At 41.0% G+C, this 22,868-nt stretch overlaps 2 non-coding genes and 1 pseudogene across 2 annotated transcripts; 2 read left to right on the top strand and 1 right to left on the bottom strand.

Moving 5' to 3' along the window:
- The first annotated feature begins 2,156 nt into the window (after positions 1-2,156).
- Positions 2,157-2,229, top strand: TRNAF-GAA (transfer RNA phenylalanine (anticodon GAA)). Its single transcript has one exon. It is a non-coding gene; the product is annotated as a tRNA-Phe (tRNA).
- A 57-nt stretch (positions 2,230-2,286) lies between these two features.
- Positions 2,287-2,358, bottom strand: TRNAW-CCA (transfer RNA tryptophan (anticodon CCA)). The gene has a single exon. It is a non-coding gene; the product is annotated as a tRNA-Trp (tRNA).
- A 5,176-nt stretch (positions 2,359-7,534) lies between these two features.
- LOC149816594 (phospholipase A1-Igamma3, chloroplastic pseudogene) lies at positions 7,535-9,473 on the top strand (annotated as a pseudogene).
- The last annotated feature ends 13,395 nt before the right edge of the window (positions 9,474-22,868 follow it).

Genomic DNA, 22,868 nt, shown 5'->3' with positions numbered 1-22,868 from the left:
CTTTGCAGCTACGTTCATAAAAGGCCCCGCTTTTTACATATAATTGCATTAAAGCCATTGCTTCAAATCGTGTGGACCGGTTGCAATCAGTGGTCACAAATCTCATTAACGGGATTTCTTCGGCAAAGGAAAAAATATCGCGATAAATTGAAAAAAATTGTTTTCCCCGAAAATCTTGGGAAAATATCGGTAAAGGCATAAAAACATAAGAAAAAGCTTTCACAATATAGAAAAATATATAAATAGCGTGTTAATAACATGATATTTTTAAATATGCGATATTTTGAAAATATCAGATTTTTTGGGGACTGTATTGGCTTTTAAAACTTATGCGATAAATTCACGAGATATTCAAAACCACGGCAGTACTTGTGACTATGTGTTGGATTCGGATTTGATTAAACGGATCTTGATTTATATGCAACTGTAGCAGGTTGTAGTCCGATCTAAAGTTGAATATGGATTTAGATGTCAAATCACAAAATAAAGTCCAATCCAACTATCTGATCAGATCCGAATCTCTTCATGAATTTGACTAAATGGATTCGGATGGGTTGGATATCAAACCCAAACCCGTTATCATCGGGCCCATTTTAACTTAGATGCAGACCTGTCAATGGGTCGTTCTTACCGGACCAGACCCAATACTGACCCACCGGCATTGGGTTTTGGACATACCTTAGTAGGTTTGATTAGCTAATAAGGTTGTAGCCGTGAGATCTGAATAGCAGATGGACCCGGGCCTGGTTTCTGAAGAACATAAACTAAAATAGGTCCAACCTGAGCTCCAATGAGATCTGAGAATTTCAGATGCAATATATTGAAAAATAGAGATTTTACTTGTTCTGGTTCTCACCATCCGAACCGAGACCCAGACTGGTGTAGCATAAACCAGATCTTATCAGACCTAGAACTACACCTAGGGATGCAAACCATTCGGTTTCAGATTGGATGCTGGTTAAATGGATTCAAATTTTGATTCGGATTTGGATGGTGAAAAGCTCATACCAGATCCGTTTTTTTACATGTAGTCTGTCAAATTTGAATATTTGTTGGATTTAGTTGCAAAAAATCAAAACCATATCCACAATGATTATAATCACATATGGTTTTGGATTACCAAATGCAACTAAACGGAATCAAACTCCGTCAAATATCGGATAAAATCCAATTCATTGACATCCCTAACTACATCTCGTACCCTAGCTCAATGGTAGATCCGGATCTCAAGCTACGCTGCCCTTGTTGGGTCCAGCCCATTGACTTCGGTAAGACCTCGGTAGATCCGACTAGGGGTGGACATCAGGCTGGGTACACGGCCCAATTAAAGTCAGGACTGCTCCAACCCGACTATTAAGTAGTCGTGAATAGGGCCCAGCCCAACTAAAATCTCAATGGGCCCAAGCCCAGCTGGGACGACTATTAATCAGGCTTAAAGCCAGAGCCCAGCCTAAATCCAACCTTAATTAGGTCCAGCTAATGTCGGACCTACTGGGCCAGCTTGGCTCATGTCCACCCCTCGATTCAACTTTACCGGGGGGCAGCCTTGAGGATATTGTCACAAATATTTTTGCTGTTAATTTTTGGCAAGGGAAAATCTCACAATAAATTAAAAAAAAACACACAAAAACCTCAAAAAAAGTATTGGCATGTGCAAACACTTAAAAAAATTGTAAAATACATAAATTGCTGCAGCTAAAAAAACTAAAAAATTGTTAAAATCGCGATAAGATAACGATAAAAGGTGATAATATCAAAATATAATGATTCTTTTAAGAACATATAGGCTTTTGAAAATATGGCAATGGTTCAAAATATTACTAACATTTTGCAAGTATGCTTGAGATTTTTAGTACCCGATCCAAATACTGAATAGGATCCAAATCCGTCAAGGATAGCCACATGGCAAGCTTTAGATCACAAGTTCTTAAATTGTTATTAATCTTCAAGATGAGATTTCAGATGGAATCTGGCCCTACAGAAAACATGGACCAGGGCATTCTGGATGAGATTCTCATTCAAGACCAACCATGACGAGTCCATTCATATATGGAGATGGACCTAGATCACGATCCAAGGCCCCAGCATGACTGGGAGGCCAAAATGCATTGGGTATATTGGTTATGTATTGTTATGTGTAACCATTATGTTGTAACGCGGGGATAGCTCAGTTGGGAGAGCGTCAGACTGAAGATCTGAAGGTCGCGTGTTCGATCCACGCTCACCGCAAATACATTTTAGCAAGTTTTTCTGAAAGGACCAAAAAAAGATTTATGGATTGTGGTTTGAACCCGACGTGAATCGAACACGCAACCTTCTGATCTGGAGTCAGACGCGCTACCATTGCGCCACGGATCCCTGCTAGTAATTATGCCGCAACATTTAAAATACAACCTATGTGTATTCCGTCGCCTATAATGGCTGCTGATGATTTTGAGTTTGAGCTAATATAATAGTTAACTCGAGTCTGGTTCCAATCAACACCACAAATATCATTCTTAGCAGAATATGCCCTTATATAAAAAGAAATATGCAAAAATATAAAGCGAAAAAAATAATAAAGGTAAATACATAAAATCCCAAGGAGGGGTATGAAGATATGAAAAACTTTGGGGGTGGGTGGAGCCGATTTGGTTTTGTTGGGGGTCCATGGAGTCGCTTAAGCAAAGCCTAAAGCCCTAATCACCTACTGCCATATTTTGCAGTTTTTTTACTTTTTGCCACTGCCTGCTAGATAGGCCCCTTGATCGCACATGCGCATCCGATGCTCCATTGTTTATGCCCCTTTTTATATATGTATGAGTAATGCTTTCTTTAGGCCTCTTTTTTTGTTACGTCTTGTTAGGGTCCTTCAAAAAATCGCAGTTTTATGTATTTTTTTTTTCACGTCTAACACCATAGATGTGATCTATAGGTTTTGTTTAGTGGGAACCGACTTTTGGATCGCCGGAATATGACATATTTACAGATTTTTAGGGTAATCCAAAATCAATGGCTATGAAGGTACTAGTTTTTTGTCAAAAAAAAAACATGATCCAAGAGTCAATTCCCACTAAATCGAGCATGGTTAACACATCTAACGGTTCAGATCTATTATAAAATACTTAAAACCTATGGGGCAGAGCGAGAAATGAGGCCTAATATGTTCAGTTCCCTCTCTCTCTATATATTCCTTAGGTCACCTTTTTCATTAGATCTCGTTAGGCTCTTTCAAAAATCATAGTTTTATGTATTTTTTATCAGGCTTAACACCTTAGATGTGATCGATAGGTTTTGTTTAGTGGGAACTAGCTTTTGGATCTGACCTGTATATAGGTTTTCTGGTGATCTAAAATCAATTGCTATGAAGATATTAGTTTTTCTCTGCTCATAAAATCATTTTTTTTCATCAAAAAAACATGATCCAAGATTTGATTCTCAATAAATAGATCATGCTGAACACATCGAACGGTTCAGATCTATCATAAAACAGTTAAAACCTATAGGGCAGAACGGGGCAAAATGATATATATATATATATATATATATAATGTGTGTGTGTCCAGGTATATTCTGGGTTTAGGTTGGGGACTGGTTTAGACATAGATTACCTAGAACCATTTGGGTAAATGGGATTGAATCTTTATCCGCTATACCCAAGACTAACCCATTTTTTCAACGGGTCTATATTTTGGACCTACCCAAACCCATTGGTCTAATAAAATCGTGTTGAGTCGAGTCTAATAGGTTCGAGACATCGAGTCAGGTCAGGCGTACCCCACCCAACACCCCGAGGTGTCAAAGATACGTAGGTCCGCATAACAAATTTCAACAAACAGAGTTGAGGGTAACATAGGTGGTCAGGCTGCATAAAAAAAACGGAGTTCCTAGAGGTAGAAGGTAGGTCTTCAAAAGGGAAGTTTCCCTATGAAATGCTGTTCAAAGCAAGAGGCAAAGCGGTGTTGGTAGAAGTCACAACATACTATTTCTCTGAGGTTTCCTAGCCGTCAATCTAACATCAAATGTTTGACCATGCAGCCAAGTCCAACATCACTACCCTTATTAAACCACAATAATAAAAAATGGATACGTGATCAAGTTACATGGAAAGTATGACCGCTAAGTTGGATAGCATGCACATTCCTCCTAACTCGGGCCAACTTGGCTAAGTCTTACATGGGTCGGTACTTTTGAGAGGGAAATGGGATTCAAGGTCCGTAACCCGAACACAATAATTCTGGACAGACGAACCAGCCAACTTCAAATTAAGTGGGTCATTTTTGGCATGACTTAGCCATGGCCATTTTAGTATCAGAAAAAGCATTTTTTTTGTAAATTTTATTTTCTAGCATTATTTTAGCGCCAGTAAAAACTCATTCATTACAGTAAATATTTTACTGACGCAATTACTGATAGCACTTTTATTGACGCAATTACTGGCACTTTGCCTAGCACTAGTAAAGGTCTTTACTGCACTAGGCAGACTTTGATGTTAGTAAGGGTCTGATTTTTTGTTGTGCCAACCAAGTCCAACACAAACCAATTGAACCCACCAAGCTTAGTACACAATATAACACCTTGGCTAAGTTTAATTATGGTGATGATAGGTCAATATTTGAATTTGGCTCAAGTTTTTTCAAACCGACTTGGCGATATATGTTCTCAAATGAAAATGATCAAAATGGATAAAGAGCCTTGGTCTAAACTACTTGGCCTGCAGCTTGTCCAGGTCTCTTGGGATTGTGGAATTAGTCGATTCAACATTGACCAGGTGGGTTACGTCTAACAGTTTCAAATATATGTGGACACGTTTGGAAGCAGGAAAGATGTAGTAAAAGTCGGGGAAAAAAATTGTATGCTTTTTCTGACCCTTTTAAATGAGACAAAATTTCTCTTTAAAAGAGTTTGGTGAAAGGAATGTTTTGGACCAAGAGAAAAATGGTGAGGTCCACTCCCCATCACCCATCTCACTACCGCCACCACCACTCACCATCAGGGAGGATTTTGCTTAAAGGGGGGCAAAATTTTTTATAATAAACTCAAATATAAAACTAAAATATAAAAGGTGGCAATATGATTTTTTATATTTCACTTAAAAGGGGGCAAAAACATTTTATAATAAAATAAGATATAAAACTAAAATATAAAGTGGGGCAATATACATTTTGATATTTTGCTCAAAGGAGAGAAAAAAATTATAATAAAATAAAATATAAATTTTTATAATAAAATAATAAAAGATTTCAAAACTTTAAGAGGAGCTCGAGCTCCTCCTCTTCCCCCCGATCAGTCCCTGACCACCATCCAAGCTTACCACCACCATCACCACAGCGCATTTGGTATGCCATTACCAACCTCCAGCGAGGGTTCATATTTACTGCACCGTCACTGACCACCCACCTCCAGTGTAGTCCACCTCCTTCATGCCTACAGAGAAAAGCATGAATGGAGAGTTTTAGGGGGTCACAGACTTGGCTTCCTATGAGAAAATTTCTCATGCATATCTATTTTAGAAAAATTATCACATAGAATGTATTTTCTCTTTTTATGAGAAATTTTCTCACTTCCAAACGTGCCCTATACACAAGAGTTTGAACCCCAAAGCCTTGTCGTGAACTCAATGGAAACACACCCAAGTCATCCTGGACCCTAATTGCCAACACGGTATACTTTTTATATTTTAATACATAACAATACATTGTTCTGAAATATTATTAAAAATATTATATACGATTAAAAATAATATAATAAAATCCCACGCCTGATTGTGGCCTCCTATACCCTAAGCCGTTTGGCATAGTTCAGGACAACTGAACAACTTGTGAATAGGGATGGCAATGGACCGGGGCGGGGGACAAGGTCTCCACCCCCGCCCCATCTCAAAACCCGAACCTCCATCTCTGCACGGGGATGGATTTTAACCTCCACCCCCGCCTCCATCCCCGTTTGATGTCTTTCATCCCTGATCCAAACGGGGGCGAGACAGGTCAAGGCCCGTTTTTCCCTCAATCTATTGTCATCCCTTAGAAGGATTGGGGATGAAGCTGGGCGGGATAGGGATCGAGACAGGGAAGGGGCGGGGATGGGAAAAACGTAAGTCCATCCCTACACGGGTAGGGATGGCAGTGGGGCGGGGCGGGGCGGGGGACAAGGTTTCCACCCCCGCCCCGCCTCAAAATTTTATCCTCCACCCCCGCCCCGCCTCCGCGGCGGGGATGGATTTTATCCTCCACCCCCGCCTTCATCCCCGTTTCATGTCCTCCACCCCCGCCCCGTCCCCGTCCCCGTCCCCGCCCCGTCCCCGTCCCCGTCCCCGCCCCCGCCCCGTCCCGACCCCGCCCCCGTCCCCGACCCCGCGGGATGAGCGTGCTCGTCACCGGCGCCGCTGGCTTTGTCGGCACCCACGTCTCGCTCGCCCTCCGGAAGCGCGGTGACGGTGTCGTCGGCCTCGACAACTTCAACGACTACTACGACCCCTCGCTCAAGAAGGCCCGCCGTCGAATCCTCGGCGACCACGGCGTCTTCGTCATCGCCGGCGACATCAACGACGCCCGGCTCCTGGCCAAGCTCTTCGACCTCGTCGCCTTCACCCACGTGATGCACCTCGCCGCCCAGGCCGGAGTCCGGTACGCTATCGAGAACCCGGCGTCCTACGTGCACAGTAACGTCGCCCGGCTCCAGGGTTAGGAAATTAGGGAAGGGAGTTAGGGTTAGTAAACAGTTCATCTGAGTTGGGGGCGGGGATGGGGCGGGGCCGGGACGGGGATGGGCCGGGGGCGGGGCGGGGATGGGCCGGGGCGGGGCCGGGGCGGGGATGGGGCGGGGCGGGGGAACGTGCCAGTCCATCCCCGCCTCCACCCCCGGACGGGGATGGATTTTAACCTTCATCCCCGCCTCCATCCCCGTTTCATACCCTTCATCCCCGGTCCAAACGGGGCGAGGCGGGGCGGGGCCCCGCTTTCCCCCGGTCCACTGCCATCCCTATACACGGGGATGAATTTTAACCTTCATCCCTGCCTCCATCCCCGTTTCATGCCCTTCATCCCCGGTCCAAACGGGGCAAGGCGGGGCCCACTTTTCCCTCGATCCACTGTCATCCCTACTTGTGGACAGCTTGGGATCCGACAGTACTTGGTCACGAAAAACAGGGACGCAAGGTATTCTTTTGGCAGTGTGCCTATGTCCCCTGTTTGCTTTCAGCCTTTCGCTGGGCGGCCCATACAGGACGAGACTCAATGTACCAACCACGTATACATTGAATCCCGCCAATCAAACTCCTTAGGTGACGTGTCAATGTATCATAGCAATAAAACTCTCTCTCTCTCTCTCTCTCCACCGTATAAATATTCCACATTCGTCTTCTGTACGCAATCAATCACCATCAAAATGCACTTTCGTACAAAGTAACAGTAAAGCACAACTTGTATGACTAATGTCCCACTTTTCAACTTTCTCACTTTTATGTTTTGACGACGTTCTCACGTCTATAAATTAAGCCTCTTGTGCTTCACCAATTAGCAGCAGCAGCAGAAAAAAAAAAAGCAAGGAAAACAGCCATTGTTCCTAACCAACACTTGTCTCAAGGTCTCTTTTTTTTTTCATTCTTTCATTCCTTAACCAGCATTCCTCATCAATAACCATATTTTTTTCTAGGCCTTTAGACCAACGAGAGAACTGAGGAGCCACATCTAGCCACCAACCCAAGGGAAAGCTAGTGACAGTATCGACATTCATTCAGTGTATCATTCGTTCATGACGTCCTTTTCATCACTTGGCTCCCTCACGAGCACTGCTATCACCTTTATCCCATCATTACCTCCGCATTCTCTATCTCAAGTTCACCCTTCACCAACCACATCCATCTCCTTCCCTTCCTCTACCACAACTTCTACTGTCAGCCTGGTGCGACCTGCTATCACCCGAGCTGTCTCCAGAATGACTCCATACAGTCAAAGTATGGAAAAACCCGTGACGACAAGAGCAACAAAGATGAACATAGCGAAGGTATGGAGAGAAATCCATGGTTCTAAAGATTGGAAAGGATTGTTGGACCCTATAGATCCATTGTTGCGCTCGGAAATAATTAGCTACGGCGAATTCGCTCAAGCTTGCTATGATGCCTTCGATTGGGATACGTACTCCAAGTATTGTGGAGCTTGCCGCTATGATGCAGCCTCCTTTTTTGAGAAACTTGGTATCTCGGATCGTGGATACCGAGTCAATCGGTATCTCTATGCTACAAGCAACCAAACTATAGGAAAGTTCTTCCGGAGATCCAAAATAAGCAGGGCATGGAGCACTAAGGCTAATTGGATCGGCTATGTTGCAGTATGCGACGACCCGGAAGAGATCAAACGGCTAGGAAGGCGTGACATTGTGATCGCATGGCGAGGAACAGTCACACACATGGAATGGATGGAGGACCTCATGGATATCCTTCGACCTGCCAAATTTGGTAATGCAGATGACTCCATCCAGGTAGAATCAGGGTTCTTGGACCTCTATACTGAGAAGGAAGAGGAGGGTTACTGCAAATACTCAGCCAGGGAGCAGATACTATCAGAGGTCAAGAGATTGGTAGATTTCTATAAAGATGAAGAATTGAGCATCACAATAACAGGGCACAGCCTGGGTGCAGCCTTAGCTCTTCTCAGTGCATATGACATAGCTGAGATGGGACTCAATGTTAGACCTGATGGGACCAAGATACCTACAACTGTGTTCTCCTTTTCTGGGCCCAGAGTGGGCAACACTAGGTTCAAGGAGAGGTGCATGGACCTAGGGTTGAAGGTACTTAGGGTGCTCAATGTTTATGACAAGGTACCAAAGGTACCGGGCCTAGTCATGAATGAGAAGGTTGGAATAGAGAAGTTTGTGGATGACTACCTGCACTTCCAATGGAGTTATGCTCATGTTGGTGTTGAGCTTGCTCTAGACCATACAGTGTCAACATATCTAAAGGAATCAAAGGACATAGCCAACTTCCACAATTTGGAGATGCTTCTTCACCTTGTTGATGGCTATCATGGGAAGGGTCAAGGCTTTGCATCATCAAGTGGAAGGGACGTGGCTCTTGTTAACAAGAGCTCTGATTTCTTGAAGGAGGAGCTTGAGTTGCCACCCTATTGGAGGCAAGATGAGAACAAAGGATTGGTCAGGAACTACGACGGTCGGTGGATCTTGCCGCCACGTCCAGCAGTCGATGAGAACCCTTCCGATACCGATGTTCACCTGCAAAAGGCACTAAAGAAGGCTTAATGGTCTAATGAAAGATCTAATTATCTATACCACGTTAGAGCACCTTTCCATTATTCCTTCTTTTATAAGTAAAAATACATTCTAAACATGCTTGTATATAAGATCTATAAATATCAATAAGGGCGGCCATGGCTCCTTTTGTTTATGCAAACACAACCATCTCAAATGTGGTCACTATAAAAAATTGATGTATCCCATTGAACTTATGAAGTACAAAAATGTTATGTGCTTGGTAATTTAGCGGTTGATAGCTCTCTCTCTCTCTCTCTGATATATGGATAGGCCTTCGGTGCGGGTGTGTGCACCATAATTTTGGCATAAATTTGTGATATCTCGTTTCTCATGCGTTGTTAAGCTAATCTGACCATACAGGTTTATTTATCATGGTTAATTTACGTGAGAACATGCCACGAATGTATAAATTCAAATATCAAAACATATTGCATATAAAAATAGAAATCAATGGTTCAAATTGCGCCAAAACGTGACTTAAAAAAAGAGGTTTTTTCACATTCAAATTGTTAGATTAAAAATATAATTTGTAATAAATGTACGATGCCAAACCCATCCCCATATTCCGATTTACATTGAAAATGCATGAGAAGCTGAGGCGCGCCAGTGAAATTTACTGTCAGATTAAGTAACGCCAGTAAAATTATTTTTTCTGGTGCATTGGGAAAGTGCACCAGTGAATAAGTTTTTCCCGCACACTTAAATAGTGCGCCAGAAAAAACGAACCCAAGAGATGCGTCAGTAATGATTATTTTTTGTTGGCGCACCAAAAAGTGCGCCAGTGAAGACACTATTTTAAGCGATCAACGGAAAAGGATACCATTTGCCCTCTCTCTCGTCTGCCCCGCTTAGACCCTAAACACCCCACCCTCCTCTCTCTCACCTACTGCATCTCCTAGCCCTCCTCTTTCGGCCAACCCTACCACTTTTTCTCTCCTCCAAGGTACGTTTTTTCTTCTTCCATTGTTGTTTTTTTAAGGTTTCTTTTTCTAGTTTTCTTCGTTTTCTTCTTGGTTTTTAGGTTTTCTTTTGCCTCAAGTTTTCCGTTGTCCTTGTCCTTTTTTTGGATTAATCTTTTTAGTCCTTGATGTCGTGCTTTTCCATAGCTCTATCTGGGTTTTAAATGATCAGTGTTCTTTGTTCCTTTCTTCATCTTACATCCAAGAGAATACCATACGATGTAGAACATAATATTTATTAATTTCTTCCCTTTCCTTTTCGTTTCTGTGTTTGGTGACGGTTTTCATATTAATCCAGTTTGATCTTTTTATGCATATTATATTGTTGTTCCTGTCATGAGTTAGATAGTTAATTTTATATTGCTGCATACCATGGTTATTAACATAGGAATTGTTACTGTCTTTTTGGATGACAAGAATGCTTACTATCTCCAGCTTGCGGTGATAGTGCTAGTGTTCTCTTCAAATTTAGCTGTATGTATGGTAGACGCTGTGTAATTCTGCTCTTATCATCGGCATCTACGAGAAAGTGCTGTGTAGGCCATTGCTTGGGCATATTTTGGCCACTCAGCAAAATCAGAAAGTGATATCTCTTGTACAATGCAGTGAGCACCTTTATAAAGTAGCTTATCTGCTTTACTGCGAAACTGTTGCATAGAGCAGTTGATTCACTCTTGGATCTGCCAACTTGCTGATTGTTGTGACCATTGTAAGAGTTTTTATGTAGTTTCTTTTAGGTATTAGCATGATATATATTCATATCTATAGTTTTAGATATAGTAATTGTTATGGTGCAACATAAAACGATATCCTTTTCTTAGTCTTTTTGTTCTTTTTGTGTTTCTTTCATTTTGTCATGCAAGAAAATTTGTAATGGAAATGCAATCGAGGTGGGTGACAGAGAGGATAGGATATTTGTTGACTATGTGTTTCACATTATGAGAAGTTGCACTTGCATGTGCCCTGAGTCTTCTTAATGCAACTAGAAATTTCTGGCAATAGGAAGGGGCAGTCGTATGCTCTTTCTTTTATATTATTGTATTGTTGTTGTCACAGGCTTATTTCCTTCAATAGGCCAGCGCAACACGATGGTCCTTCCTTACCGCCGCAAGCCTACTTGTCAGCTCGCTTGCCAGTCGTGAAAGTTTATAATCAGAGAGCAAGAGAGAATAGAGGGAGAAGAATTGCAATCATAAAATGCAATCACAACGTGGGTGAACAAAAGAAAGCTCAATGTATTTAATTCATTTACAATTTTGCCCGAGGGCTATTACAGTTCAAGCATACGGGTTGCCCCTTCGAGGTATTGATTCACCTGAACCGGGCAACTTACATCAGACTCAACAAAAGCAAAACATACTCTAAGTATAACTTTACAACGTAAGTCGCAAGGGAACATGCTCCTCCCTTCAAATCATGTGTCATCCTCGGCGCCATATGTTTCATGGTAATCCCTGACTTCAATCGGGTAGTGGTTGTTCATTCAGAATATAGGCTCCCACGTTGGTTTCGATGTTTCATCCCACTGCACTAGATATTTCTTCGCTTTGCCCAAGTAGTTGACCTTGTGATGAAGGATCATGTTGAGGCGCTTCTCGGCCCATTGTGTTGTCAGGGCCCTCTACATGATGAGAGCGTGTTGTGGCACACCGCGTTTTGGGTCTCTATCTTCTAGATGGAACTGCTTGAAGTTGCACATGTGGAACACCGGATGCACCTTGAAGTCCGGGGGCAACTCCAGCTTATACGCCAGCTTGTCCACCTTCTTTGTGATGGTGAAGAGTCCTTCGTACTTTCTGAGCAGTCTGCGGTGCCGTCCACAAAAGATGCCTATGTGCCCTGGATATAACTTCACCAACACTTGGTCCCTAACTTGGAACCTAGCGGGCCGACGATGCTTGTCCGCCCACTTCTTCATTCTCTTTGCCGCCTTGTGTAAGAATGCCTTTGCCAACTCATTCTGCTTGTGCAAGTCGCGAACAAACTGATAGGTGAATGATGACCTTCTCTTTTCTTGTGCGGCAAGAGTGTGCGGGGTCAGTGGTTGCTGCCTCATGGCTATCTCAAACGGGCTATGGCCTGAAGACTCGCTATTCTATAGATTGTAACAAAAATGCATCACGTCAAGGAACTTCACCCAATTTTTCTGATTGGTACTAACAAAGTGCCTAAGGTACTGCTCAAGTATCTCGTTGATACGCTCTGTCTGCCCATCTGTCTGCAGATGAAAGCTTGTTGAAAATAGCAAATCAGAGCCAAGTAGCTGAAATACTTCACGCTAAAACTTGCCTGTAAAGCGAGCATCGTGATCATTCACAAGTCTCTTTGGTATGCCCCAGTGCTTCACCACATGCTTTACAAACAACTCTACAGGGCACTCCTTAGAAGCTGGGATGAAGATAACATACTTTGAGAAACGATCCACCACAACCAAAATAGAACTGAGGCCCTCTACCTTTGGCATACTAACAATAGAGTCCATAGAGATGTTATCCCAAGGACATTCTGAAATTGGTAGAGGCTCAAGGAGACCAGCAACCTTCTAGTTTGCCCCCTTATCTTGCCGGCAGATGAGGCGTATCCGCATATACCACTCAACATCGTCCCTCATCTGCGACCAATAGTAGCCGCGCTCAAGGAGTGCTAAGGTCTGCTTCTCACCAGGATGATCAGCCTATAGTGTATCATGGCACTCCTTAAGTAGTTCTCGGTGGAGGCTTCCCCACTGTGGCATGAAGATGCATCCCTCTTTTGTCACGAGGAGGTCATTCTGCAGCCAAAATCGCTGAGTCTTCCCTGCCTGCGCTAGAGAAACAAGGTGTTGTGCTATCGGATCCTGTTGCGTCTCTTCGCGTACGCGGCTCAACAATGCGGCCTCCAAATGTACTTCAAAAGGCTCCATGCGTGCAGTTGCCAGTTTAGCCCTGCGGCTAAGGGCATCCGCAACAACATTGGTCTTTCTAACCTTGTACTCCAAGGCAAAGTCAAACTCAGTTAAAAACATCTACGACCGAGCTTGTTTAGGCGTCAGCTTCTTTTATGTCTGAAAATAGCTCGTGGCCATATTGTCCGTCTTAACAATGAACTCGGCACCCAGAAGGTAGTGCCACTAGGTCCTGAGGCAATACACGATGGCGGTCATCTCACGTTCATGCACCGTGTAATGCCTCTCTGCATCCTTCAGCTTCTGACTCTCATATAAAATCGGATGACCCTCCTGCATAATAACTCACCTAATGGCAAAGTCTAAGGCGTCTGTGTGGACCTCAAAGGGTTTTGAGTGATCAGGCAGTCATAACGCTGGCTCTCTCACTAAGGCTTTCTTCAAGCCATCGAAGGCATCTTGGCACGCTCTTGTCAAGAGTCATACCTGATTCTTCTTTAACAAATCTGTGAGGGGCGCAACAATGAGGGAATAGCCTTCGATGAAACACCGATAGTAGTTTGCCAAACTAAAGAATGACTACAACTCTGACACTTTGCTTGGCAAAACCTATTCTTGGCAAAACCTATTCTTGGATAGGTCTTATCTTCTGCCCATCCATGCGCAGCACACCACGCCCTACAACGTGGCCAAGGAAGTTGATCTCTTTCTGCCCGAAGAGACACTTCTCTCGTTTGACACAAAGGTCATTTTCCTTCAGCACCTGAAACATTGTTCACAAGTGCCCGACATGTTCCTCCATATTGTTGATGTAGATCATGATATCATTCAGGTAAACTACTACGAACTTGTCTAAGGGTAAAAGATCTGGTTCATTAAAGTCGTGAACGTGACTGGAGCATTCGTCAACCCGAATGACATTACTAAGAATTCGTAAGCACTATAACGGGTGATGCAAGTTGTATTTGGCTCATCACCTTCAGCAATCCTCACCTGCTAGTAACTCGATCACAGATCTAATTTGGAAAAGATATGGGCACTGTCTAGCGGATCGAACAAGTCTGCTATCAATGACAATGGGTACTTGTTCTTCACCGTGACTTTGTTTAAAGCACGATAATCCACACATAACTGTTTGGAGTCGTCATGTTTCATCTGAAAAAGGATTGGGGTGCCAAATGGGGCTTTCGATGGACGAACGATGCATGCATCCAACTTCTTCTCTAGCTGCCTGTGCAGCTCCTTCAGCTCAACTGGTCCCATGCAGTATGAAATCATTGCAGGAGGCTTCACTTCCGGGGTCAACTCAATCTTGTGGTCGACCTCACATCTTGGTGAAGACGCTTTGGCAATTTAGAGGGCATCACCCCCCGAAACTTCTTCATCAGTGGGGCTAGGGTCGACGGCACTGCTGCTTCTATCTTCCCTTCTTCTGCACTCACAACAACTAAGAATATCTGCTCTCCATGCTTGACACCCTTATTCAGTTGCATCACTGATAAGACTGAAGACTTGCCTTTCTGCGTAAGGTATTGCACTGTGTAGGATATGTTTGGCTCCATAATCGTCAACATGTTAAACTTTGGATGCATCATAACATTCTGGCTCCGTAGAAACTTCATACACTGAATTATCTTGAAATCGTCTAGGGGCACCATAAAGAAGTTGGCTTTGCCGGCCCAACTCCCCACTTGGATAGCCACATCTCTTGCTTCATCAAGGATGGGCTTGGCCTCAAAGTTTACCGTTTTGATGATCCTCTGCTTTGGCCTAGGTTTCAAGCCCAACCGCTCTGCCTCTTTTTGCGAGATAAAGTTGTGTGTCCCCAGAATCTACCATACCTGAAGTAGACTTTTCATTCGTAATGACTTTGAGATACATCAATTCTTTGCTAACTTGCATGTTCTCAACTGCGTAACTTCTAGCTGCATTGATCGACTGCATGACTCTCATTCGCGGTTGCATAGCCTCAGTGTCATTGCATTTAGTATCACTGCATTCTTCTTGCGTTGCGTTGGCTTGCCTATCATTCTTCATGAGGTGCTTGGGGCACTGCCTAGCGATATGCCTATCGCCACAAAACCAACATGTCACAATTGCACCCTTGTTGTTGTTGTTATACTTTGAGTAATTTTGTTTCTTGACAGATTAATGGCATGTCGACGCCTCACCTTTGTCATCGCCTATTTGCCCTTCTTGCCTTCATGGTCAGGCTTCTTCCCGACTTAGTTGATGGGGTGAAAGACTTGCACTGAGTGTCAACTAAGCGCTCAGCTGCCACATATGCATCTTCCAAAATATAGGGGTTGCTTATTTTCACTTTAGATTGTGCCCATGGCTGAAGTCTCACAATGAACCAATTGAGCTTGTCGTCTTCTAGCATGTTAGATACCTCTAGCATGAGCATCTAGAAAGTTTTGACATAGTCTTGTAATGAACCAGTATGTTTAAGCTCACGAACCATCCGGTACGCCTGCCTCTACGCATTCCTTGGCATGAAGTAGTTGCGCAACTCTATTTTGAAGTCATCAAAGCTGTCTATCACACATTGACCCCTCTCTATGTCACTACGCTTCCTCCTCCACCAAGCGATAATATCACCATCCAGTAACGCTGCTGCAACCTTGATCTTTAGATCTTCAAGTGTCACATTTTGAATATCCAAGTAGTCTTCTACTTGAAACAAAAAGTTCTCAATGACCTTGCTGTCCCAAGAACCATTGAACTTTGCTGGTCTTGGCACATCAATCCTTGATGGCCTCTCACAATTTTCCCCATTTAGGGTCAATGACCGCAACAATATGCAGTTTTTCAACTGAAGCATCCCTACTTCAATCAGCAAGTTGGTCACTGTTGTCGTCAACAAAGTGAACTGCCCCATCAGTAAGTTCATCTGCTCTTACATGCTCGCCACCACATCATTCAGTCCACTGAATGATTCAACTGTGCGTGAAATCACTTCCTCGTGCGAAGTCACATCTTCCACCAGTTTGTTGACAGTTGCAGCCATCTCCTCTTGGCCTCGAAGTGAACCCATCTCCTCAGCTTCGGCAACTGCCTTGCCTTTGGTGTTGCGCAAGTTTTGATAAAGTGCCACAATGTCTTGCTCATAAATCGCAGTTCATCGACGTGTCTGTCGACACTGACTTCAGAGTCCCTTCCTCAACACGATAACGGGTTTTGATACCACTTGTCACAGACCCATTTCCTTTAATAGGCCAACACAACGCGACAATCCTTCCTTACTACCGCAAGCCTACTTGTCAGCTCGCTTTCCAGTCGCAGAAGCTTGTAATCAGAGTGCAAGAGAGCAAGAGAGAATAGAGGGAGAAGAATTGCAATCACAAGAAGCAATCACAACGAGGGTGAACAAAAGAAAGCTCAACGCATTTAATTCATTCACAATTTTGCCCGAGGGCCATTACAGTTCAAGCATACGGGCTGCCCTTTCGGGGTATTGATTCATCTGAACCAGGCAGCTTACATCAGACTCAACAAAAGCAAAACAGACTCTAAGCGCAACTTTACAATGCAAGTCACAAGGGAACAACTGTAGTGTATTGTTTAATCTGCTTTAGCATAACAAGAGTGGCACTAGTGAACATGTCATTTTCTTGAAGAAGCTTATGGTGTATTTGATGCATATAAATTATTGTGAATTATTGTCCTAATTTCTATTTTGTGGCAGAAATTTTACTAATTTATAAATTCAGAATTGTATCTCTTTGCTCACATGCTCCCTTTTGCTTATCCTCTTTTTATTTTTTTGAACACTAAGATGCTTTGTAAAGAGGGGAGCCGTTGACCTCTAATCTGTTTTCTTATTGTCTTGTTCTTATTTATATTGGTATGTTAAAATGTGCTATTCTAATGAACTGTTTAGGATGTTGTTCTAGGAAGATTCCATAGAGAGCACATTTTGAGAAATTAGAGTCACTTAATTTTTCAAACAAGAATATGCATTTTTACTAAGTGCCTTTTTGTGAACTTAATGCTGCTTTAAAATTTAGTTTATCATAACCAGCAGTGAAAATGTTGTCTGCCTCACGCCTTGAGGTGCATGCGTTGGGTAGGGCATCAAGAAAAGTGCTTGCCTCTCCTAGGGAGCGTATCGAGAAAAGTGTCGAGCCAACCTACTGACTCGCGAGTCAAGGGTTATCCGATCCGAATCTTAGTCACAAGTTTGCCAACTATGATTTCGTGAAATATATGTCTATTTGTTGATTCAATAAGAACATTTTGAGATGCTTGTTAGATGTTCCAAAAGAATTCTCAACTTAATTTTGTCTAGAATATAAATTTTTTGGCCCTTTCTTCACATGGGATCCTAATGATGTTTGGAGTTAAAAAGGTTATAGTTATTTTTCTTGTCCCATACAGCAAGAGCATGCTAGAATTTTGAGTGTACTTTCTAGTTCTAAACTTTACTTTTAGCTTATGGAGATTCCCCCCGGTAGTATGCCAGGTTGTTTTGTGCGGTGTCTAACATCTCAGGACAAATCTTATCTAGATTATCAATTTGAGACAACACTTTGCAAATCATAACACAAACATGTAGGTTTTCTAACATGATATTAACCTTAAATTAACTGAAAACATGTAAGGTAATTGAGGTTACTGTAGCTTTGGGTCTTGTTACCTTTACAGAGCATGCATAATGATTGTCATTGCTTTATGTAAATGATTTAGTGGCATACCAAATGACATAATAACTATAATACTGTGCATGTAACTTTACATCCTGAACTCTCTTCCAAGCTTTGACATTAGCTGATGTCTTTATGATTTCCTCCACATCTATATTTTTCCCTTAACAAAAATTTTAAACAAGGAATACCATATCTATTAACAACAATGATTGTACTTTGATTCGTAGAAACCTTTTTCCTTAGTTTCCGAATGGGTTCATGTCCTCTTGGTTTGGGTATTGTATTTACTCCATTAAGCTTGTTGTGGACTATTCAAAGAAGTACCCATCCCTTTGTTTTGCAATGTAATATTGATAATTTCTGCAAGTGCATTTTCTTGGGATAAGTGTACAGAAAACCAGCTTTCTATGTAAGCCACATGCAGATGTAAGATGTTGAGCATATATATTGTGACTGCAGAAGAAATGAGTTTCTGAATGATCCTATATTTTTCTTCTATTCTAGGCCTTGCCTTTTGAGTTGTACCATCCCTACACAATTTAAGAAACTTGTCGCTTACCACTGAATGGTTATGCAACTTATCTTTTGCTTTATTGACAACAGTTATAGTTTTTATCATTAGAGAATGATGATTCCTTAGTAATATCCAATATATTAAAATAAGGGAAACATGACAGATCCAATTTTTTCAGAAGTTAATAGTTGAAAATTCATCTCAGTAAAGGCAAATATTTGAAACAACTAAATTTTGCAATTTTGAAATGATTTATTTCTTAGTAATTTTTATTTTGGATTATGACTGCTACTTGAAAATTTCCATGTCTGTCCAGTTGAAGAATGTTGTTGCCGTGGAAGAAAATTACAAATCCAGAGTTCTGGCTAGACAATTTGGTGTAAAAACTGTGAGTTCTGATGTTCTCATGTAAAAGGGCCCTTTTCTTCTTTCTCTGTTTGGGTCCAGCATTCTCATTCTTCATATCATTACAATGGCTCTAATGACTGTGATGTCTCTATGCTTAATAATTTAGTGCCTATTGTTATGAGTATTGATAACTGGAAATCTCATTTACAGGTTGACTTGAATGATGTTAGTCACATTGACATTGCATTTGGAGCAGATAAGTTGACACCAAAAAAAAAACTAGTAATGGTTAGGGTCATTCTATTTGTCATCATGATCTTAGTGGCAGTCTTTCATACTTGGTATTTATGATGCAAAGTTTTTGTCTGTAAGTTTCATTTCTAAGGGATATTGATCACCCTTTCCTGTGTAGGGTGGTGGAGCTGCTCATACAATGCAAAAGGTAATAAGAAAAAGTCTATGAAGTAGGTATTTTTTGTTGTCTTATAGGTGCTATTTCACAGACTTTTGGCTTTTACTCAATTGAGCTAACTGTAAAATATATTGGTGCTCCTCTTCACACTCTCATCCCACTGAAAAAAAAATCCTTTCAGACTAGTTAGTGGGACAAATGCTGGAATTGCTTAACAAATTTTCACTTCTCTGGACACATCTTAAGTAACAGGTCATGCTTAGTTTCAAGTTGATTTGATCTGATCGCTTTGTTCCATTTCACCAGGTGGTTGATTCCATGGCTAAAGAATGTGTTATATCAAAAGTTGTTCTTCAGCTTGGAAGTACATTTCCTGTTTCGGTAATTATCTTTTGGCTTTTATATATTCTTTTAATAGCTCTCTTTTGGGACTGTATCATATTTTTTTCAAATAGGAACTGGATATGGCAGTAATCATGTCTGAGTAATCACTTATTAGTGGTGTCCTCAAACTATTCCAGTGATTTACACAAAAGAGGAAAAAGAAGAAACATTTTGGTCATCATCCTAGACACATCAAGCATAAAAGTTCTTAGACGATTGTTGGTACAGGGGAAATTAGGCACAATTGATCAATATGTGCGGATAGTGGTAGGCAGGATTCAATGTGATTGTTAAAATCCTGTACCCATTTTGTATTTTGAAAATTGAATTTAGTAAGATTGAAAAGTGTAGTTTGTTGTTCTTGAAGTGTTTTCTTTAAAGTGTGCTATGTGACAAAGATGACCCTTTATGAGTGTTTTCATGGCAAGATTGTGGGACAAAAAATGTTCAGTGCAATAATTAGAAGTTTCTAACCATTTATGAACTGTATTTTAGTGGTTGATTAGAAGCATGTTCAATGAGAGTATTTCAACATCCAATTCTCATATAGGATAGAGAAAATATATGCTCACTTTGATGGATGGATGACTATGGATAAAAATAGCGCATTTGCCCTAAGGCGGATGCCTCGTATGTTATGAGGTGTACGCCTCAGGGCGAGGTGCACCTCAAGATGTTATTTTTATTAGTTTTACTATTTGCTAGTTTTATTGGCACTAAATTAGCACTAGTAAAGACATTTAGATGATGAAGCGGATTTTCACTGACGTTGTGATTGCACCAGTGAAAACTAGTCATTGGTGCAAAGGTTAAGCAAGTTAAACATTTTCACTGGCGCTTAATTTGTGCCAGTGAAAACTCTTCACTAGCGAAAAGATTGCTCCGGTAAAGAGAGCCAGACTTGACATGCCAATAAAAAAGCCAAGATCGATTAGAAAGGCTTTTCACTGGCGCAAATTCAGTGTCAGTGAAAGGCATGCATTGAATTTGCTCCAGAGAAAAGTCTTTATTGGCAAAAATTTTGCACTAGTGAAAATGTTTTTCACTGGCAAATGTAAATTGTGCTAGTAAAACCTTTATGGGCAAAGCTTACGCAACGACAGTAAAGACTTTTACTGATGCAAAAGTTGTGCCAGTAAAAATCAAATTTCTTGTAGTGATGAGGTTGAGCTTATCATAACATCTTTATCATGCATATATTTAAACGCTTACATCAAGGAAAAGAATTTTGCCCCTAATCATAGAATGTGTGGATCAAACCCATGTAAAAGTGGAAGACTATGGGAGACGGCAAATGGCTCTTATCAACCAAGTGACATCTAACAGATTTATTGCACGGATCAGGTCAGACCTAATAAAAAATAAAAGGAAGCATACATTAAAATAAGTCAGACCCAGCTGGCAGAACCAATTATCTATGTCATGAGAGAGAGAGAGAGAGAGAGAGAGAGAGAGAGAGAGAGAGAGAGAGATTAAAGTTGTGTTGGAAAAAAATGGTGTTGTTCATTGTATATATAGGTGCAAGTCTACCACCTAAGATAAAGCCCATAAATGCATAGTGGATGGTGGTCACCCAACAAGGCCAAACTAGAAGTAGCCACTGCCATCTAACAAGGCCAATAGAAAAGGGAGGTGTCCATCCAACAAGGCCAATACATATGAGAGGTGGCCACCCATCAAAGCCAATAGGAGGTGGCCACTAAAAAAAACCAATAGGATAAAAAGGTAGCCAAGGCCAATAGGATTAAGCATTTTTCAAATTGTGTGTTTTCCTCAAAAATCCAACTTAAGAAAAAAGAGGCTAGTCAAGCCCCCATAATTTGAGCAAAAAAACAAAAACAAAATCTTCTATATGGATCAAAATTATGAAACAAGAAATAATAGTCTGATCATGAAAATCCAGTGCATAAATGAAAGTGTTTTTTGGTTTCAACCTTCAAGTATTAGTCATAGTAACTCGATAACATTAGCTTTGAATTAAGAATCTTATGACTTACTAGACATAGTAATACACATTTTCACTTCAAGTGAGCAAAGTGACTACAAATTTATTAAAACCACACATTAAATGTATTGTGCAGTGTCCCAGATTCACAAGTGCTCTATAGACAAACCTAAGTTTTATAAAAGGCGAACTCTACCTTACTTATATAGATGAATCCATCAAATGTGACAAACTTGTTTAAACACCTCAACCATATGATCTATGGATCTCATTAAGAGTTCAAAACAAACTTAACCTTTAATTTACATATTTGGAACACTAGGCATTAAGAATGAGATAGATATTATCTCTATCTTTATATTTATTTGTGATCACCCAATCACTCCAATGGCTTGTTCCTACCATTGAACCACAAGACCTGGTTCCCCTCTATGTCCTATAAATGATTTCTCATAAAAGGCCATTTGTTAATGGATCCAATAAAATTTTTTAAGATTTTACATATTCGATTGAAATCATGCATTGCTTGAGTAGGCTATTCACATAATTGTGTTTTAGATTTTTTACAAAAAAATATTACTACCAACTAAATGAATACATAGCTATTAGAGGTACATGTTTATCTCCTAATAGTATCTTAATTATGAGATTTTTAGTCTTTTGATTTCCATGCTAATAGAAGCTAGCACTATTAATTATGCTTCTTTGGTTGAGTGAATTATCATAGTTTGCTTATTGGATTCCCAAGTGATAGTGCCAAATTGAAGGAAAAAAATCTATCTATTTGTTAACAATGATTCATTAAAATTTAAGTTTCACTTTGCATCATTTGTGTGAACTTTAGGTTGAAAGGAAGGTAATTATTTTGTGGTGCATCCTGTTGAGCACAACCGAGTATTTCTCAAACATAAAAATACATTTAAAATCATTTTAAACAAAAGTAGAGCTTATTTGGAAATTTTCTATAATTAAGGGGCTTATTAAAAATATTTCAGGGTGCTTAATTGAAAAACTTTAAAGTTTTGAATCACTTTCATGTCAAAGTTTTATGGTGTACTTGCTTGGAAAGCTTTAATAAAAGGGGGTCTTATTGAAATTTCAAACAAGCACCTTGATTGTGAGGGATTATTGGAAATTTCTAAGGACTTATTTGAAAAATCCATGGGTTTTAAAGAAATTGCCTCAGAATTTTTTAGAAGGTCATTTGAAATGGGAGCTACTTGTAAAAATGCAATCATTACACCAATGAACGGTTCAACCGGTTCGTGTGTTTTTTAACGGATTGGGTTTTGACCCTGTTCCAAAAGAGTCGTTCACACGATAGGGCTGTCAACGGGTAGGGTTTGGTTAGGACCACGTGAAATCAGATTTGGAGCAGATTTTTGGGTATAGTATCCGGTTCAGAACAGGATAAAAACTATATCTGGTAAAATAATATTTTTTTATCATTTTTACATTGAAAAATTGGGGGTCTTAATCAGAACTCGGGACTGGTCCTGGTCTGGTATAAAATTTCAAAAACTA

Source organism: Nuphar pumila, chromosome 14, assembly GCF_984573655.1.
Source record: "Nuphar pumila chromosome 14, dmNupPumi1.hap1.1, whole genome shotgun sequence".
NCBI classification, from domain to species: Eukaryota; Viridiplantae; Streptophyta; class Magnoliopsida; order Nymphaeales; family Nymphaeaceae; genus Nuphar; species Nuphar pumila.
The sequence above is the reverse complement of the archived record's forward strand: the minus strand, read 5'-3'. Positions and strand labels throughout refer to the sequence as shown.